The following is a 7,014-nucleotide window of genomic DNA, read 5'->3' as shown; positions in this document are numbered from 1 at the left end:
TTTGGGGAGTTCTCTTCTCTTTTGGCAACAGGAACGGTTTGCTGATGCCAGCACTGATACTAACTAAAGCCAGGCAAAAAAGTAAAAGAAGTCCCCAGCTCCTCAGTACCAGGATCACATTCCCAGTTAACCCTCTCTCCCATCTAGGACTTCAGCAAGGACTCTTCAAGAGTCTCTGGCTGCCCAGCTCAGCTTAGTCTCCAAGGGGTGATTGCTGTCCTCTGCTAGCTGAGGACACCTCCGAGTTTGTCCAATGCCACCACAGCACAGGATGGGACTTTGTCACCCTCTTGTGGCTTACAAGGGCTGGCAGGTTTGCTGTGGCTCTGAGGTGGCCACAATCCAGGCCCCCTGCTCCAGGGAAGGCAGGGGAACGCCTTCAGCCCGCTCCTTGCCCCAGCATCCACGCTTTGCCCTTTTGCTCCCAGGAGTTTTGGGGAGGCTGTTCCCCCAAAAGATTGGCTCTCCCGCCCCATGAGTCACACATCTCAATAGCGATTTCTTGCCCATCTGATTCAATATCAGACAAGAAAGACCTTCACCTTGACTGGGATACTCCTGCTCAACGCATGCTCCCAGTAAGCCACGGAAAGTATCTGTGAGTCCTTCAGAAGCGGTTGTTTTAAGGCACTCGTTCCTTCCCAGTTTAGATGGCTGGAAATCTCCTACCCAATTCCCAACCCACCCAAATCTCAGCTGGGAAAACAGGCCACACCATCTTCTAAGACAGAGGGAGATTCATTCAGCTTTATCTGAAAGCCATTTCAAGTATGTCCAGATTCGTAATGAAACTTGGATAAACCCCCAGAGATTAATAACAGTGAAGGGCTTTTTCGGATACCGTGTTTTTTTTCTGTTTCCAAGAGAAACATATATATGTGCTTTGGTAGAATCTCTGCGTACGTTTTTTGGCAGAAAAGCTAAAATAAATCCCTTCACTGCAATAACCCTCGAGCAAGATAAGGCAAGAATCTGTTTGCAATCGCCATGTATTGTTGTCATACGCAGATAAATGGGCACCTCTGGCCGTGCTGTCCCCTCCCAAGGCAGGGAGGACAGAGACTAACATTGCTGCAGGAGCCCACCTCTGCTGCTCACATCGGTGCAGGTCCAAGCCTGCTCCTCTCCCACGTTACTTCTACACAAGCACATGTGTACGTGATGTTCCTGCATTAAACTTGAGCTTTTCTGGTACATTGAAGTCACATAAACCTTGAGAATACAGTTGGAGTCAGCATGGAGCTGCGTCCCCCGGGAGCAGAGGCAGAGCACTCCCAACCTGGGAAGCCCATGAGTTGACAGGTTTGGGTACCAGGAGCACAAGCCTTCCATCCTGCCCGTTCCCTTGTGGGAGCAGGCAGAGTGGTCAGGGAATGGCTCAGGGGTGGTTCAAGGGGTGTCCGCTTGGAGAAGGACCCAGGGAGATCGGTCCGGAGCCACCAGGCTGGCTCCATGCTCATGGTTTGGGAGGATGAGGATGCTGGAAGCAAAACCATCACCTCAGCCTTGTCTGCACAAGCTACGAGCATCAGGAAGAGCTGGTACCACCGCGACACAAGGCAAGGCTTGTGCTGGATGTGCTTGCACAAGGGCCTGTTGAAATAGGACAAGGGGTGACGGGTTTAAACTAGAAGAGGAGAGATTTAGGCTAGACATGGGGAAGAAATTTTGATGCTGAGGGTGGAAAAACACTGGCCCAGGTTGCCCAGAGATGTGGTGGATGAACCATCCCTGGAGACATCCCAGGCCAGGCTGGACGGGACTCTGAGCAACCTGAGCTGTTGAAGATGTCCCTGCTCATGGCAGGGGTGGGACTGGATGAGCTTGGAAGGTCCCTCCCAACCCAAACTATTCTCTGATTCTAAATTTCCCCTGCCTGCAGACTGAGCCATGCCAAATGAGGGTAGACCCTTGAGGGGTCTCATGTCCCTTGTGGGGTCTCATGTTCCTTGTGGGGTCTGTCCTCAACCCGCAGCCACTTGGACAAGGGGTGCAGGTCATGGGGAAGCCATGCTCTTCACAACCCTCCTCCCAAGGCAAAGCATTTAATGAACAGACCCCCAGTGACTGCGCGGAGCACTAATGCATCTGGCATCTGGCCACTCCCCTCCCTAAACCACTGCGGCTTTTTCCATCTTCACAAGCAGGGAAAGCAATCACCACCATGGATGTGCTAAACGAAGCAAATAATGGTGCTCTCCTCCTGCCCAACAGTCACAGCCAGGCATGAGAGGACCAGGAAGGGACACTAATGTACAAAGCAGAAACCCTCAGAACAGGAGGGATGAATTCTTACTTTTTGGGGTTTTTTTCCTTTTTATCCCTGTTTTCAGATTGCTGCATCTCCACTGTCGGCACACGGCTATGCCCACGCCAGGAGGGTGCTGGCAGGGGAGGGCAGTGGGACACGCTGCCACACAGCAACGGTCCTGGCGGGGTCCCCTTGTCTGGGTGATCCCTTCTGCCAACCATCCCACCCCAGCAAGCCTTCCTCTCTTTGCCAGCCTCCCAGACACAACACACAGGAGGATTTTGAAGCAAATTGGCTGGCTGTGGGTGGCAATTACAATCTGGGACTGTGGGGCAGAGACCCTCAAGCTGGGGGGCAAATGCTCCTGGGTTACATGGGAGCGCAAGCAAGATCCAGCTCGTCCATGGCAAAGTTGTAGGACACAGCCACGCTAGCACAGCAGCTCACTGCTGAAAAATAAGAGGTTGCTCCTTCTCCCTCAGGCTCATACCGGGGCACTTAACCAGGAGCAAGTGTTTTGCTCTGGTCCAAATTTTGCTGAGAAAAAGCTCCTTATCCTCCTTTTCCTGCTGCACGGCTTTGGACTTAACTTAAAGTAGCAAATGACACCCGACGGGGGAAAAATAATACCCCGGATCTCTGGCTTCACGAAGGCAAACACAGCCCCTTCCCCTCTCCTCCCAGGTAGAGCTGCTGAGATCTGGATAAACACAGCAGAGCTGTTGTGGCTGTTGGTGTTGGCCGAGCTGCAACACAGGCTGCCAGGCCTTTTAACGGGGATATGCTTCCAAACGAGAGCAAAAACCTGGGGGAAAGCAGGGCTGGGATGGGGGTTGATTAATAATAACAGCCCTTCTGCTCACTGCATCAACATGTATCAGATCTCCTACCAAAAAAGAAATAAATAGTTTAATGCTACAAACTCTTCAGCACCAGCGCTGAATAACTGCCACACCAGTAGACACACAGTTAGACATAACCAGAGATACATTTCCAAACTAGATTGTTAAAATTAAGCATATTGCAACCAAATTTTAATGTCACGTCTTCTGCTCATTGCAGTTCTCAGATCTGTTCTTTCAGCTACAGAAATCAAAAGAACTGTTTTATATGCTGTAGGCTTAGAGGTTACTTTTCTCCCACAATTAATTAGTTTGAAACTAACAGGGCTGGGTTGCTACGAGTTTCAGTGATGGAGCTGTTGGGTTATGTGTGTATATATATATATATGTTATTTTTTATTCCACTTCTGAGCTGCTGCTTCTCATCTGGCAGCAGGCTGCCAGCAACTGAGTCAATATTATTTGATGCTTGCCTGGTAGCTACATGAAGGGATCTGATCACCCCAAGCAAAGCCCCAGCAGTAAGTGGCCACATCAGAGAACCTCCCCGCAGCCCTGGCTCTGGGGATCCATCCCACCAGCGGCTGGGGGGCCGAGGAAGAGGCAGCTGCGGGGCCACAGCCTGGCTGCCCAGAAGGGCCGAGGGCTACGCTGGAGGTGGCAGGGAGGCCTATGCTGCACCGGGTCGGGTTCTCTGAATTCTGTTCTTGCACTTTGTACGGAAATCCTATAAACGTAACCTGGGAATTGAGTGCAATTTATAACCCCCACGTCCCCAAAGGCAGTGCGGACCAGATGTTTCAAAGTCAGTTGCTGGTTTCACCACTGATAAAGCACTGTGGGCTTGGTTTTACCTCCACAAATGTGGCTGTTAATTAATGCAACTTGAACACCCAGGTCCTGGAGGGCACCTGCCACCCAGCTGGCTGGTGTGGATGCCTAAACGACCCAAAAGGTATTTGCAAAATTGCAGGCAGAAAGCTGCCCAAGCAAGGCCGAGCTGTAGCTCACAGTTTTGTACACAAAACAATGTCATGATTCATCCAAGATTGCCATAACCCATCGCGTTTCATCAGGATGCTGTGGCATTTAAAATGGCATTTCCTCCCATCTGCTGTGCATTAGCAGACAAAGAAAAAGAAGGAGGGAGGGAGAGAAGAGCAAAACAAAGAGGGGAGAAAAAAATGGGATTCCTGACTCAGACTGTTCCCAAAGCAGCTCCTTGTCCTTGCAAAGCCCGAGCCCACCCGTCCAGGCAAAGGGCAACGAAAAAGGCTGTGGACAATTTTGCCTCCAGCCCTTTCTGGGGCCTGGATGCAACCCAGGACATCCCCAGGCAGGTGGTGAGAGATGCTGATATTGATGGTGAGAGATGTTGATATCAGCAGTGACTCAAAACCCCACAGAGCAGCACCTGGCAAAACACCCAGAGCTAAGGGCTGCCAAAGCAGAGACAAATCTCCCCAAACTAACCACTGTTGTGGTTTTGTTCTTCCTTGGTCATTTCCTTTTCTTCTCTAACCCTCCTCGGATCTTCCGTTGCCCTGTCCCTTCCCTGCCTCACCTTCCCTTGGATATGAAAACCCCATCCTGCACCTCTACTTCTCCCTTCACGGCTCCTCCTCTCCCCTCTCTGCCTGTGCTCCCACCTCCTCTCCTCCCTGTCCCTTAACACTCTGTCATACTCCTCCTTTCATCTCCATCTCTTGCACTGCCCCTGCCCTGACCCGTCCGCAATTCCTCGGTACTCTCTCCTCCACACAGCCCAGCTGGCATCTCCAGGGTGCTTTCCAGGGGGCAAAGAGCTCAAAGCCATTTTGGCAGGGCACTCAGAGCAGGGAAATTCAGCTCATCTTCTGAACTGAGCCATGAAGATTATCCCCTAAACATGGCTTGCACTGTCAGCCAACGATCTGACTCATGAGACACATCAGAGTTACCTGCTGGGGGCAACAAGGATCCTGTCCCAGGCCACCCACCCACCCTTGGCTGGGGGGTCCTGCCCTGGAGCCGAAGCAGGAGGAGTGACATGTCTGCAACTCAGTGCTCTGCCTGGTATCAGCAGCCATGAACCAGGTCAGGCGAGGAGCTGCGCCAGCTGAGATGCTGCCAGAGCACCTTTTGGGTCATCCCTGCTCCAACCCCATGGTGTAAACACCAGCAGCAGAAACTTCCTCAAGCAAACAGCCCAGGATCCCCCAGTTTCTAGACCCCACAGATGCTATATACCACCCTGGCATTCCCATGGGTCACAGGGTCCCTTCACTCTGCAAACCCACAATGGCCCTAAGCAACCCCACATGCATGAAACACAAAGGTCGGACCATGATGGGAGATGTGTCCCCTGTTGCTACAAGACATTGTACACCAGAAACTTAGGGGTGGACCAAGACATTAAATTGAAGCTCGCAGAGCAGCGAAGTGTCCCTGCAAGCCCGAGGGTCCAGCAAACGTGCCCAGAGGCTGTCAGCTCCGGTCTGAGGAAGGCCAGCGCTCCTCAGCCTGCAAGCACGCTCCCTGAAGCCGGGCTTGGCCCCGACACAAGCAGTCATTCAGAACGGAATAGGTGTGGACAAGTTTGACCCCAAGCAATAACCAAAGAGCATGTGAAAGTGGCAGCGAGCAAAGCTCTCAGCTTGTGCGGCTGCGGGCAGGGAGGAGGCTGTGTGGTTATTAGCAGACTGAGCTGAGCTGACTACTCAATTACAGCTGTTTTATCCCCTGTCTGGATTTGAAACAGCTTCCTCCGATCTCTTCGTGACTCAGTGTCTTGGCACGGAGGACGCATACTCCAGAGGTCAGCTTTTGAAATCCACCAGGGACATTTCACCTTCCTAAAATAAAGAGTGGGCAAAATATTTTCAACCTCCCTCCAAAAAATGCACACACATAAAAAATCACTCCTTAATAAGTGTATGTTGTTGGGTCTCAGCTGGCTTTGGGCTGGGGTAGATTTTCCTATTTATAATCATACAGCTGTTTGCTGACTGAATACCTCTATTTATTATTTGGCATGTTTACTAACTGCCTCAAATACCTTCTATACCTGTAACTGTGGTGCAGCATACATATTATTTTTTAGATTTCTCCATTTAAGTGGGTTGTGTCACTCCCAGGCCCTGCACTGCAGTTTGCTGAGGGTATTCGTGGTTTGAGGGCACGAAGCTTTGGACTCAAGTGACCCTGAACTGCAGCAGACCTGCAAAGAGACGCTTGGGGGGAAAAAAGGAAGTCAATTTTTCAAGCCTTTTGCCCATGGGCACTCAGAGCTTTAATATATTATATTTGCCATTCTTGAGAACAATCTCTCCTGAATGTGTTTTCTCCTGTCTGGTCACCCAGCTTCTTCCTTTCTGTGTTTTACTGAAATTGGTCAAAGCCAAACCTTTTGTGCTTTCCAGTGCATGAGTACTGAGCCATGGGAAGGAAGAGGAGGTCTTCAAATGCAGCAGCGCAAGGACTTGTTGGGTTCAGGGCACCAGGGGAAACTAATGCACCTCATACCATGAGCCAATGGCTCTGCCTGTACCGTCCCATCCCTGAAAGTCCTCAGAACCTCTCGCCCTCCTTCGCTGCTCTGCTGGCATCTTGACGACTTGCTGATCTGGTCACTTGCACCCTCCTCCTGCCATCCTGCCAGTGCTAAACATTCCATCCACCCTCCCCTTGGACCAATCTAATGGTTCTATTGCCATGCCCTGCACCACACAGGGTGCCTTTCATTGCATTTGTTTAATTTAATTTGCCTGGAGAAGCTTCATTGTCCGGAAGAGACCCTCTGCTTCTTTCTGCCCCAAGCCTGGGCAGCACTTCCTGTAATCACCAGGTGGGAGTGGGCAGAGGTACAGGCAGAGGACAGTTGGTTTTAGTGTTAAGATTTAGCGTTTTTTTAATAAACAAAGCAAACTGAGCAGTTGGTGG

This window comes from Patagioenas fasciata, chromosome 14 (genome assembly GCF_037038585.1).
Source record: "Patagioenas fasciata isolate bPatFas1 chromosome 14, bPatFas1.hap1, whole genome shotgun sequence".
Lineage (NCBI taxonomy): Eukaryota > Metazoa > Chordata > Aves > Columbiformes > Columbidae > Patagioenas > Patagioenas fasciata.
This window is presented reverse-complemented; position numbering follows the sequence as displayed.